Source organism: Artemia franciscana, chromosome 9 (genome assembly GCF_032884065.1).
Source record: "Artemia franciscana chromosome 9, ASM3288406v1, whole genome shotgun sequence".
Lineage (NCBI taxonomy): Eukaryota > Metazoa > Arthropoda > Branchiopoda > Anostraca > Artemiidae > Artemia > Artemia franciscana.
In genome coordinates this window covers 39209982-39224637 of record NC_088871.1, presented here as the reverse complement: position 1 = coordinate 39224637, position 14656 = coordinate 39209982, and the positions used below count along the sequence as shown (strand labels likewise).

Sequence of the window (14656 nt, the reverse complement as noted above, 5' to 3'; positions counted from 1 at the left end):
TCAAAGCATTAATTCAATTCCAAATGTCGTTACTCAAGCAAACAGATCAATTCTTGGAAACAGAATCCAGTTCCTGAATCTAAACTGCTATTTATTATCAGAGAAATAATGAGTAGTGATTCAAGATGTCTATATTCCGTTATTTATTTCAAATTTAACCTATTAATTTGTTAGCACCGAACCGTATTGTATTAGGGACATGTACGATTTGAGGGGGAACGGTCCAGATATACATTTTTTTTACTTGTTAAAATGTACACACATTTATAATTTTCTACCTAGAACCCGCTATATTATAGCATCTAATCTCCCTTCCCCTTCCGGAAAAGTTGCTTTGCTATCACAAAAGCTTAAACTCTTGTGTTTATATGGCTACGTATCAGAATAGGAAGGCCATACTCAGGAGAGGAGAGGGATATGTAAATCCCCCTTCTAATTGGTGATATTACGTTACAACATATATGTTTGCCATATTTCTTAAAACGAATATGCTGCATAATCCCCAGAAAAAGTGACGGTTCCCTCTCTGGCTACCTTATCTGACTTAGGAATGCCTTTTCTATGTATCGGTTTGGAAGTTCTTCATCACTAAAAAGATGGCAGCATATTAACATTCATGACGAGGGTATTGGCTTACCTTTCGGTAACAGCATTGAGTGGCCTTATTACGAAGGTATGGAGAAAGACGTTAATATTCGAGCTAAAATAAAAAAACGCCTCTGCAATTTTTTCGGATCGTTTCAATCCTGGCTTGCAGGCAATGCAAGGCTTGTGTTTAAGCGGTGCTTTGATATCTATTTAGAAAACATTCTATTTCCTATCATTGTTGTCATATCTGTCCATTAGGGACAGGTCAGATTTTCCCCTTTAATGTTAGTCCTAGCGACTTTCCCTCAAGAATTGCTTTGTAGCCAGTAAGGGACTTCTTTATTGGATCATCTCCAGAAAATTCTCTTATGTACTAAGGTTCGACCAGAGCTGTTCCTAGGAGGGGCGGTTCAGCTGCCTTGGCTGCCACGGTTGGAGGGCAGCCAGGGGATTGTCCACTTTGATCACATTTTTCACTTTGATTCGACTTTTTTGCTTATATTTGAATCGGTAGAAGGTGCTGTTATTAGTTTTTTCCCAGGCACCACCAACTCTAGGAACGGCTGTGGGATCGACCCTTTGTGCAGTTACGGTTGTTATCCTTATCAATTGTGGCGTAGATCTAGCGAGAATTAATCTGCGTTTTATTTGAATAAACAAGTTACATTTTTCCAACCATTGAATCGTGTTTCATTCAAAACTAAAATGGTATCAGTTGTTGATCTTTTGCCGTATCTTCTCTTTTCTAAACGTGCTCCTACCTGTTTGTAGAAGGATTGTTTATAGAATATCGAATATAAAACGTGCATCCTGTTTCGAACTTTAATTAGCGATCTTTGGCGCCGCTTCAAACGTTGTTAGATTCATCATGCTATGCGCCTATGTCACCTTTTTTTCTTGTTTAACCAAAAAGTCCTTAGATAATGACCATGAAACTAGATACGATTTGGGAGCATGTGGAATTTATCTTGGCTCAGATGTTAGCCAAAGCATCTTGGCCGATTTATTCAGCTAAAACGTCACTCAAATGACAGGGAAAGTCCTGCGTTTGGTGATGGACTGGTTTCCCATTTATTGCGAAATTCAACTTAATATTGCGTGCTTTATCTGACGAGGTTTTTTTTTTCTGTCTCTGCCTATATTAGAAAGTGGGATATTTTTGATGGGGGAAGTTTAGGGTTGACTTGTTTGGTGTTCAAGCTTTAAAAAATAGTGGTGCCTCCAATTCAGACTTAGTATTAATTAGATCAGCCGAGTTATTTATTTTACAACACGATGAAACTTCCCCGTGTTCACGGGACCATAAGGTGCTTAGCCAGGAGTTTGTTCAGGGTGACCAGTTAGCAACCATTAATTATTCCGTTGTAAATAAATAAATAAAATGTGATTTTTATAAATATTTCATGTTTGTGAAGGATTGTGACATTCTTTTAATTACGTTGCTGATCCAGGGTATTTAGTTCAATTGTGGGTGTTCGTTTATACCATTGTAACTATTATAAAAGGCAGGCCGTATCTAGGAGGGATTAGGGTGTTTGAACCCTCCACCCAAAATGTTTGTCCGACTTGTACAAACGTAACAGAATTGAATATTAGCAAATTTTCAGGCATTTGTAGTTGTTTTTAAACCTCCTCCCCCGAAATAACCCTGGATATGTTCTTGAACAAAAACAAGCATATCCGATAATTTTTCACTTTTTGGGGGGATTTAAGCATTCCTCCAACTATGCTCGTGATATGTGATATCAGTTGCGGATGTTTATTTCAAACGGTATAAATATAATAAAAATAGTAGTTTTTTATAATTTCCATATTTGGGAGGAATTTCAACATTCCTCTTACTCCGCCACTGATTCAGGGCTATCCAAACCGTTCTCGAAGAGCTTTACTGAATATTTTACAAGTAGTATCCCAGTAACTATGGTAATTTATGCAATTTCTCTGAAAAACAAGTTTTACGCATGAAATAAAGCCATTATGGTAAATTTGTCATCCCTTACATATCCTCTGGATTTTTGCGAAAGAATTAACAAAAATTGCTTCTGAGCGATTCTCTTTAAAATGGTAGCCGTTGTTCTTCTGTCTCTCAATTCTCTAGAGACCGTCTATTGTCAAAAACCCTTCAAATAGCACTTATTCATTGGCGGAAATAGCAGGTTAATTATACCAGCTTGTCAATCTGGTCTCTATGGGTGTTATCGGCGATCTGAAATGATTCTTTCTGGCAAAAAATTTGTAAATATTTCAGGTAGCTGAAATATTCTATGGGACTGTTCGAAAACAGGACACTACATCGAAAAATGGTTGCAATCATCTTACAGATTATTATCTTTTCCTCATGATAGTACCGATTTTGTTCTAAAAGCAATATCCTTCATAGATTATACTTGTGAAAAAGAACTAGACATTTTCTGAGATTTCTAAGCAATTAGAGGAAATAGAGCAAAACCCTAGCAAACATTTTGTAGCATGTTGAAGAAGCTACGGCCTGATATTAAAAGCGGTATCATCCGCCAATGAATACTTGAGTACTTTTCAAATATAAATTTTCGATTTTAACATGGGATTTTCGAGTTCCATCAGTTCACTTAATCACGGCCTTAACTTCTAACGGTTAAGTCTGACATCGACTTCTGAAACTGTTAAGTTACCAAGCTCCTGCTTTAATATGCTTTTTTTTCTACAATTGTGTCTTTGTGGTTATGTTTATATTCTTCTTGTTTTGACGCAACACGACTAAAATTAGTAAAATCAGTGTTTTTAGACTTCTCATTCCGCACGAGCGAAAATTTCAAATAAGAAATTGGAACATCTTGAATTAGACTGCAGTCTCAATAGGCCTAGATATAACGTAGAAGGTAATTTGCACACCCTTACACAAAGGGAAATAAAATTCCATCCATGAAATCAATTCCAAGAGCTCATGTCCTTGAAAAAAATAGTTGTATAACATTTTTTTCGCGTGACATATTTTGATAACTAGTTTCTGTTTGTTGGAAAAAAGAAAACAGAATTGGTGTTGTTGCTTAACGCTGAAGCAATATCCCTAGAGATTCGGAAAGATAGGTCTACTGGACCCGGAGATTTCCCTTTTTTTTTATTTCTAATCCATTAGAATAAAATCACAATTTTTTAGTTGGTTGGCTTAGGAAAACAATCACTAAAGAAAAATTGTAGGCTATATCTAAAATAGTATGGAATGGGACTGTTTGTTATTTTTGGGGAACGATCCATGCATAAACAACTGGCACGTACACAATGCTGGATTTAGGTTTTTTCTTGACGGGGGGGTGTCAAATGTAGCTTCACCATCAATACTATAATTATTTACTTTTACCCAAAATTATTACAATTTAAGCTTATTTGTCCCCCCCCCGGCATGCCTCCCGGGGTGCCTACCCCCTCCACCCCTCCCCCTAGATCGGCCCTGCACGTGCGCAATCATTTATTTAGAGATGGAAGATAATTAAAAAAACGCTTAAAATAAGTGAATTATATGGAAGATCAAGAGATTATTTTGACAATTGCAGATATGCTGAGATTTTTAAGGGTGAGGGGATATTCTTCGTTTACAGAAGCCGTAATGAATTCGTTCACCAACCCTATTAATTACTTTTTACCAACCCTGTTAGTAGACAGCTTATTTGTCCCGCCCCCGGCATGCCTTCCGGGGTGCCTACCCCCTCCAGCCCTCCTCCTAGATCGGCCCTGCACGTGCGCAATAATTTATATAGAGATGGAAGATAATTAAAAAAACGCTTAAAATAAGTGAATTATATGGAAGATCAAGAGATTATTTTGACAATTGCAGATATGCTGAGATTTTTAAGGGTGAGGGGATATTCTTCGTTTACAGAAGCCGTAATGAATTCGTTCATCAACCCTATTAATTACTTTTTACCAACCCTGTTAGTAGACAATATCCGGCTGTAGAGGTCGTCCATAATGCGTCAGAGCGGGTAGTAAAACCTAACGGTAATGTGTCAGATAAGATTTTCTCATTATTTCTTCAAAATCTGTTATTTAACTAAGATTTGCATTTGCAGTTAACAAGCAAAAAAATTGAAATGACATCTGATAACTAATGAAGGTGGTTAAATGTTCATAAATGTGTTCTTCCGGGCAAATACGGCATCGATATGAAGCTAATTTAAGATGTATGAATGCTGGGAAAACCCTTACTTCTGCTTTTTGCGATACTCATCTGATAAGTTTCAGCTGGTAATAACGAGGGGTGTCCCACACTCCCGCCACGATTGGCACTTGCCACCTAGTGTACACGAGTCTTGAGTATGGGCAAAGCTCCGGGTAAGAATGATACCCCTTTTTTGTCCTCTGAATGACACTAATGACTTCTTGAACATTACAACGTAGAGGACCGTATCCAGTGGTTTTCTTGGGGGGGGGAGTACCAGAAAGAATACAAAAATACAATAGAACTTTATTTAAATGTAGTCAGATAAATATTTCAGGGGGGGGTTCAAATCAGTTAGCACCCCCTGGATCTTCGATCCTTTTTTTTACAAAGTTTATGGTCATGATTTTTGGTTTTCTCGGGATTTTTTTTAAACAAAAATTTTGGGCGGTGCTACGGCATAGACCGAGATAAAAATGACTTAACGTAGATACAAGTGTTCATTTTATTCCTATAAAGGGGTAGAGGTGTTATAGTATTACCGAAATTATACTGTAGAATTGTCCAATTCTTAGGGCTGAGGCCAACAAGGAGTATTCTATGCCTTTCAGATGAAAAAGTTCTCATTCATTCACAGTGCTGAGTGATTAGGCTTAATCGGGTTCCCTATTTGAAAGGGCCCCGTGGTATCATCAAAATAAAAAAAAAAGAAATTTAAACTAGATTGTTTTGATGATAAGGGATAATTATGAGTTATTCAAGTAAATAAAAATGTATTTATTCTAAGTTTGCATTGACGGATGAGATTTATTAATATGTTTATTATTATATAATATATACTTTATAATACAGAAAACTGATACCTGTAGAAGTTTGTCAAATTTATCGAATTTAATCGGGATTGTCCTATATTAGAGAGTTTATGCACTACATGCTAAACTACTATGCAAGTATGTTTTATTTAAATCTATATATATAAAAATAAGTTGTCTGTGTGTGTGTGTGTCTGTCGAGTGACGTCATGTTTGTGTGTCGACTGCCGTCATGTTTGTCGACTGACGTCATTATAAGGATTGAGCTGTATGTGTCATGAAGTTGTTTGTCGACTGACGTCATGTTTGTCAACTGATGAAATTACATACCGGGACACCGGGACACAAATGACGACCGGGACACAGGGAATATAAATGACGACCGGGAACTTCAAAGAGAAATTACAGACTGGGACACCCGGACACAAATCACGACCGGGACACAGGGAATATAAATGACGACCGGGACATAGGGACACAACTACAACGGGGACGCTGGGGGCACAGGCGGGATATATAAATGACGACCGGGACACAGGGATTGTTCGAATAGAAATCTCAGACCGGGACACAAATGACGATCGGGACACAGGGAATATAAATGACGACCAGGACACTCAAAGAGAAATTACAAACTGGGATACCGGGACACAAATGACGACCTGGACACAGGGACACATCATTAGAATAATGAGGTATAAATCTGAATACGGATTGTTTTTTCCCATGGACAATTATATGTTGCATGTTCAAGAGTCAGTAAACCTGACAATCTATTTATATGCACAGACAATGGGACAGCGAAGAATGTTGTATATTCGCATGTTTTACGTAGTTAAAAACATATATATATATATATATATATATATATATATATATATATATATATATATATATATATATATATATATATATATATATATATATATATATATATATATGTATATATATATGTATATATATATGTATATATATATATATATATATATATATATATATATATATATATATATATATATATATATATATATATATATATATGTATATATATATATATATATATATATATATATATATATATATATATATATATATATATATATATATATATATATATATATATATATATATATATCTATTCACGGATGGGACACAGGGACACAACTACAATGGCGCGTAACTAATATGGCGCGTAACGACTTACGCGTGCGGGGGGGCTTGGTGGGGCGCTTGCACAAATATTTCAATATATTTTGACAATAGATTAAAGTAATTCGAAAACCTTAAAACAGATACCCTAAATTCTAAGGTTTAATATAAATTGTTGGAGCTTTAGCATGCTTGGCACGTAAAGATTTTTCCAAGTGTCAATGTTAGAATGAACATTGACAAATTGAAGAAAACAAATCAATAAAAAGAGGAAACTAAAAAAAAGAAAAAACTAAAAAAGAAAAAAAAACTTAAGAAGAAACTGTATCTATATATTTAAAAATAAGTTGTATATATGCATGTTTGTTTGTTTGTGGGTTTGCATTTGACGTCATTATAAGTATATAAGGCTTTGTATATGCCGTCATTATAAGATGACACTACAGACCGGGACACCGGGACACAAATGACGACCGGGACACAGGGAATATAACTGACGACCGGGACACTCAAAGAGAAATTACAGACCGGGACACCGGGACATAAATGACGACCGGGACAGAGCGAATATAAATGACGACCGGGACACTCAAAGAGAGATTACAGACTGGGATACCGGGACACAGGGAATATAAATGACGACCAGGACACAGGGACACAACTACAACGGGAACGCCGGGGGCACAGGGGGATATATAAATGACGACGGGGACACAGGGAATGTTCGATTAGCAATCACCATCAACAAAGCTCAAGGGCAATCGTTAGAAAAATGCGGTATAGATCTGAATTCGGATTGTTTTCCCATGGACAATTATTATGCTGCATGTTCAAGAGTTGGTAAACCTGACAATCTATTTATATGGACAGACAATGGGACAGCAAAGAATGTTGTATGTTTGCATGTTTTACGTAGTTAAATATATATATATATATATATATATATATATATATATATATATATATATATATATATATCTATATATATAAAAATAAGTTGTCTGTGGATGGATGGATGGATGGATGTGTCAGGTGACGTCACCTGAAAAAACTGGATCAGGTGACGTCAAAACTGAAAAAACTAAAAAAAGGCAAAAACTACAAAAAAAACTAAAAACTAATAAAAAAAATAAAAAAGCTAAAAAACTAAAAAAACTATAAAGGTAAAAACCAATAAAAAACTAAAAAAAAAACTGAAAAAACTAAAAAAAGGCAAAAACTACAAAAAAAACTAAAAACTAATAAAAAAAGTAAAAAAGCTAAAAAACTAAAAAAACTAAAAAAAGGTAAAAAACTAAAAAAAATAAAAAATAAAAAAAACGAAAAAAAAGGAAAAAACTGAAAAATAAGCTAAAATAAAGGTAAAAACCAATAAAAAACTAAAAAAAAAAGGAAAAAACTAATAAATGACGACACTCAAATAGAAAAAAAAGGCAAAAACTACAAAAAAAACTAAAAACTAATAAAAAAAATAAAAAAGCTAAAAAACTAAAAAAACTAAAAAAAGGCAAAAACTACAAAAAAAACTAAAAACTAATAAAAAAGCTAAAAAACTAAAAAAACTAAAAAAAAGGCAAAAACTACAAAAAAACTAAAAACTAATAAAAAAAATAAAAAAGCTAAAAAACTAAAAAAAAACTAAAAAAACTAAAAAAAGGTAAAAAACTAAAAAAACTAAAAACTAAAAAAAACTAAAAAAGGTAAAAACTAAAAGAACTAAAAAAGAAAAAAATAAATGACGACACTCAAAGAGAAAGCGACCAGGACAAAAGGAATGTTCGATTAGCAATCAACAAAGCACCGGGACACAGGGAGTATAAATGACGACCCGGGGGAAACAGGGGGATATAAATGACGACCGGGACAAAAAAACTAAAAAGAAAAAAAAACTAAAAACTAATAAAAAAACTAAAAAATCTAAAAATCGAAATAAGCTAAAAAAGAAAAAAAAAGGAAAAAAATAAAGGAGAAAAACAAAACTAAAAAACGAATGTATATACAGACCGGGACACCGGGATACAAATGACGACCGGGACCCGGGACACAGGGAATATAAATGACGACCGGGACACAGGGACACAACTCCGGTACACCGGGATACAAATGACGACCGGGACACAGGGAATATAAATGACGACCGGGACACAGGGACACAACTACAACGGGGACACCGGGGGAAACAGGGGGATATAAATGACGACCGGGACAAAAAAACTAAAAAGAAAAAAAAACTAAAAACTAATAAAAAAACTAAAAAATCTAAAAATCTAAATAAGCTAAAAAAGAAAAAAAAAGGAAAAAAATAAAGGAGAAAAACAAAACTAAAAAACGAATGTATATACAGACCGGGACACCGGGATACAAATGACGACCGGGACCCGGGACACAGGGAATATAAATGACGACCGGGACACAGGGACACAACTACAACGGGGACACCGGGGGAAACAGGGGGATGTAAATGACGACCGGGACACCGGGACAGGGAATGGTCGATTAGCAATCACCATCAACAAAGCTCAAGGGCAATCATTAGAATCATGAGGTATAGATCTGAATACAGATTGTTTTCCCATGGACCATTATATGTTGCATGTTCAAGAGTCGGTAAACCTGACAATCTATTTATATGCAAAGACAATGGGACAGCAAAGAATGTTGTATATTCGCAAGTTTTACGTAGTTAAAACCATATATATATATATCTATCTATATTCACAGGTGGGACATAGGGACACAACTACAATGGCGCGTAACTATTATGGCGCGTAACGACTTACGCGCGCGGGGGGGCTTGGGGGGGGCGCGAAGCGCCCCCACCAACTAGGTGTTGGGGTGGCGCGAAGCGCCACCCCAACAGCTAGTATATATATATATATGTATATATTCACAGGTGGGACACAGGGACACAACTACAATGGCGCGTAACTAATATGGCGCGTAACGACTTACGCGCGGGGGGGGGCTTGGGGGGGGCGCGAAGCTCCCCCACCAACTAGGTGTGGGGGTGGCGCGAAGCGCCACCCCAACAGCTAGTATTTAATATATAGAGAGGGTCCCTACCTATTCAATCCGTTCATATTCATTCGTGATATTTTCATACCTGGAGTAGGCAAACCCCTATCCTTACGACTACGCCATTGTAGTAGTAAAAAAAAAATGCTTGACAATAAGAGTCTATCTCAGTTGTCTAGGAGACTGTGTGCTATGCAGCCCCAAAAATCTCCTGCAAAAAAAAATAAAAGAATTTGCGATCCCAATTTCTAGTGACATAATAAAAGAGAATTTAGGATGGATAGGTCATGTTATACGGATGAAGGATGACAGATTGCCAAATATTATGTTGGCAGTTTATCTAGAGCTAATCGAAAATCAGGTTGTCATGGGATGAAAAGGAATCATAAGAAAGAATAGAAAAGAAGTCGGAAATGCAGGGGGGAGGAGGAAAAGTGAAGCTGTGAATGGATTGTTGCCGAGGAGGAGCATACATAGCTTTAATGACTTTGGGTGCCTTGGTGTTGCAATGAATTGCTACTAGTAATAATTTAATGTGTTGATTTCGTTAGAATTGGTTTTTGTTGATAATTCTAAATTTGACTGGGCCTCCGAAACCTGTTTTGCTCTGGGATTTTATTATGTTTTTAGGAATCAAAATAATTTAATTTTTATTAGTTTAAACGACAAATCCTCGAAATTTTGAAATTCTAAAATGGAATAAATTACTCCTGAGTATTGATGAAAGAAATGACTAAGTTTTATTTTGACAAGGCAGGAGCATTAATAAACGCTGTGAGTTTCATATTTTAAATCTCAACAGTTTGCAGTTTTGTGCAAAGCAATTTAAAATGTCCAGGGGGAGGAGTAAAGGAGGTTTTTTAATGCATTTTAGACCTAAAAGTCCCCATTCATACGCGATATCTGGAAATGCTGATCCTCACCCCTTTAAATGAAGTCATTGCAGCGGTACAAAGTAACTGAAAAATGAGTTTTGTGTAACGGGTTATTATTCATTGCTAATGCTTCGTGTTGAGTCCAAAACTAAACATTGTTTCTCATATTTTTTTTTCCAAAATGAGCCTATGTGCTGCTAAAGCCATGTCTCAATTGGTCGACGAGGGTCATAAGGACTCTACGCCTAAGGATTCTTACACAAAAATTACTCAAAACAGATGTTATGTGGTTTTAATCCATATGTTTAGTAATGAAGAGAGACCGTGAATTCCTCTCCTTCAGAACCAATAGACACTAAACCACCGAAGTTGGAGTTTAGTTAGTACTGCCATCTCTGATGCATATATTAAAATGTTCCTAATGCCCATCTTTATTGGCACAGTGGCTTGTCCTAATTTGCCAATTATGGTATCGAGGATGCTTATTTTTTAGCAATAACGTGAAAAGACCTAAAGCAGAAAACCAAAATATTTTTTTTATTTGGTATAGTGCTCGGTCATAAGTTTCAAATGGCAATTGGTTCGGTAAAAAGAATATGGGATATCTTCTAATAGTGTGATATCAATTAAAAAAGAATGTATGTATTAAGATTAATAAGGAGTTAAAATTGTTAAAGAATATATGTGATAACAATTAATAAAGTAAAAAATGGCATGGTTTTCCCTTACCATCTTATGAAATAACTAAGGTAAGTTTAACTTCATTCTTCGCAATTTATGCATAAGCTTCTTAAGGCGTAGAATCTATATGCCTCTTACTACGCCAATTAAGATGGGAGTCTTTATCATTTGGGTGTTTTTGAAAAAAAAAAAACGTATTTGTTTTACACAATGCATAGGAGACCAGTAGTAGAACTAAAACAGGGTGGAATACTGAAGCTTAAACACTGCCTACTATGGTTCTGCGGTCAATCTGGAGGGGGGAGGGTACGTGCTCCTCTTAGATTTTTGCCCCAGTAGATTTTGAAAAATACCCTTTTCGAGTATTTTTATTGAAGATTGCCTTTTTTAGTATTTCCATTAGAAAATTTAAAAAAAATGACAAATTTGCCCCCTAGGATTTTGAAAAATGCAATTCCCCCTGTTCCTCTAAGTTTTTGTAAGTTGATGCCACTGCTATAATTTGTACTAAAATTAAATCACAGCATTTATTTTCGCTTTAAGTGCTAAAAAGCTTGATTTTTCTCATTTAAAACTACGAATTTATATTTATATGTATTACATATATGTTATATATGTTACAATTTATATGTTAATTTATATATGTTACAGTATTATTGACATTCAGCATCGGTTGGCTGCATCACTGTCGTAACTGGCACATCAGGCAAATTAAGGCTATCGATGGAATCTCATTAACCTTTTCGTTAGGCCTAGTGATGGTAATCTGTAATGTGTTGCTCTACACTGGATCGTCCAGGATTCAAAAATCATTTTTTATGTGGACCCACAATCTTAGTGACTATAGGGAAATCGTCCAACGAGAGAGGCAGTCGTTGCATTTTTTCCACCTCTGCAAATTTTTCGGAGCATTTGCCGAACTCCAATTCATCTTAAAAAAAAGAAAAAAAGAGGTACTCGTGTATTATTCAGAACACACTCAATAAGTGAAGCTAGGTTCTTTCGTAAAACAAACTACGATGCAGGTACATTTTAATTAAATATTTTATATATAGAGGTGGTTAGGTTAGGTATTTGATATAATGCACCCCCTCCCCCCCTAATGTACAAATATATTGCCCAAACTTTTGATAAAGCTAATGAAATTAAACAAAATATGATGAAAATTGAACACTTATTGAGTGTGCTGTGAATAATACACAAGTACCAAAAAAACTACCGAACGTTTACAGAAAACGGTAATTATCTCTTATACTCACCACAATTACGCTGTGTAAAACTCGAGAACAAATCGGTTTCATCTGTCTGTATTAAGAGACAACTAGCCTACGCTCATTGGAAAGCTAGCAGCGAGTGACAGAATACACTGGATTTGAGTTATTTTGGCTATATATTTGGACATTAGGGATGTGGGGGTAAAGTATTTGGTCAGCGTGAAGTTAGAAAACAATTATTACTTCATAATATGCCGATTAATTGTAGCTAACACATTTTAAATGCAGGTCCAGTATACTTGACCCCCCCCACCCTAATGTGCAAATGAATAGCCCAAATTTGTTTCTAAAGTATTATATTTTTATCATGTTTTGGTATTTTTCATTAGATTATGCTAACTTCAATTCTTGAGTGTGGTGGGTATATGAGATAAGTACCCAGAAGACTCTAAAAGCTCCGTAAATTTTACTTGGTGGACATTTTTGACGGTTTGAGGACATTAGTATTTTGATGATCAAAACAGGCCTAAAATTCTATTGGTCTTAATTTCTTGTTTTCCCTTGATAGAAAATGCTCACGAAATTTGTGGCAATTAACGGATTGTCGCTTCTTTTACCTTGACAAATTTCTTTTTTTGAACAAAAAGGAACATCTAAAAATGTTTAATGCTATCAGATTACTAGTATTGATTAATTTTCTGATTGCTATACTATTTAAATGGGGGCAGTAAATATTAGCGACGGGAACATTCCGTGGCGAATCTTTTTCGCAAAAAGTTTCTCTCTCGCAACTTGCATTGGAGTCTTGCATGAACAGCCAAAGAATGTTTTGACTATCTTGGAATCCTTTTCGCTGTGGGCTTCTTATGTCGTAAACAAGGGCTGAAAACTTGCGTTCCCGTTAGATATGCTCTTTATTTGCATTTGTACAATCTACATTTGATAAGACAGAAAATTTTGTGAACTTTGGCGAACGTTGCACCAGGACTAGCTTATGTAGGCTAAAGCCTTTTTACAACGATTGAATGTATGCATTATGATTGAATGTTAACGATTGCATGAATAATGATTGCATTTTTGATACCGAAGAAAATGGACCGACTGGGTACGAAGTTTACTTACATGGGTAGTAAGAAAGGTCTATACCATATAACCCAACATGATCAATTCAGCACACGGTGATATTCTTTTTCTATTCTGTAAAATCTTCTTATCTGAGAAGTTTTACCTTTTTTATAGCCATGTCAAAATTTCATCTTGAATAGTATTATTATAGACAGAAGTCACTACCCTGTTTTCTTTCGAACTGGGGGGGGGGATATCAACAGGTCAAAACTGTGGTGATGCTTTTATATATATACAGAATTAGTAAGGAGGGAAGGTGGCTGCAGAGGGGATGCAAAAAGTAGAACAGATAAGGCACATTGTGTACTTTTGCGAAACATTTTGGAAGAATAAGAAGAAAGTTAATTAATTCAAAATTTTAAATTAATTAAGAATGGATGGAAGAAGCATGACAGTTGTTAAGGATTATCTTCTCTCTGAGATTAGTGTTGTGCGACAAGTCTGTAGCTGTAACTTACGTCAAAAGTACAAGAAGCTAATGTCAATAGATTTATTAGCCTCAGATCTATTCACTCACCTAGCCAGAGTCTTTAGTTACTTAAGACCTGTTTTTGACAAAGATCTAAACTTAGTTTAGGATTTAAAGCTTAAAAATAAAAAAAAGTTCTCCTTTTTCAACGATTTTGACTAATTTTCAATATATTTTTAATCTAAAAAAAAAACTGGAAACCAATTTAAAAAGTTTAATTAGGTAGATGTAAAAAACTAAATCTCAGCTAAGGAACGATAACAAAACTCATGTCTTTCGTGGTATACAAAAACCGTCAAGAGAAGAAAAATAACATCAAAAATTGGAGAGGGAAATTAAATCTTAAATATGTACTGAAAATTGGTTGCTTCGAAAAGTTGGGAAAATAATGCTGGAATTTTTCTAGTGGAACTATCCAGGCATAGTTTTATGTATAATGAAAAAAGGCTAAAGTAGTTAGGCGTCATCTTACGGGTCATTTTGATTGTCCCGTAGAGGTATAAGGTAAGGCCTTATTCAGGGGAGGGGTTAGGGCGTTTGACCCCCCCCCCCAGAAAAATCCTGTATACGGTCGTGGTAGAAGGTAATGTGAG

The 14656-nt window shown here is 35.4% G+C and overlaps 1 protein-coding gene across 1 annotated transcript in view; it reads left to right on the top strand.

The window, feature by feature from the left end:
• Positions 1-14656, top strand: part of LOC136030821 (nuclear receptor coactivator 2-like) — a 228908-nt gene that overhangs the window by 104349 nt on the left and 109903 nt on the right. The window lies entirely within an intron of this gene.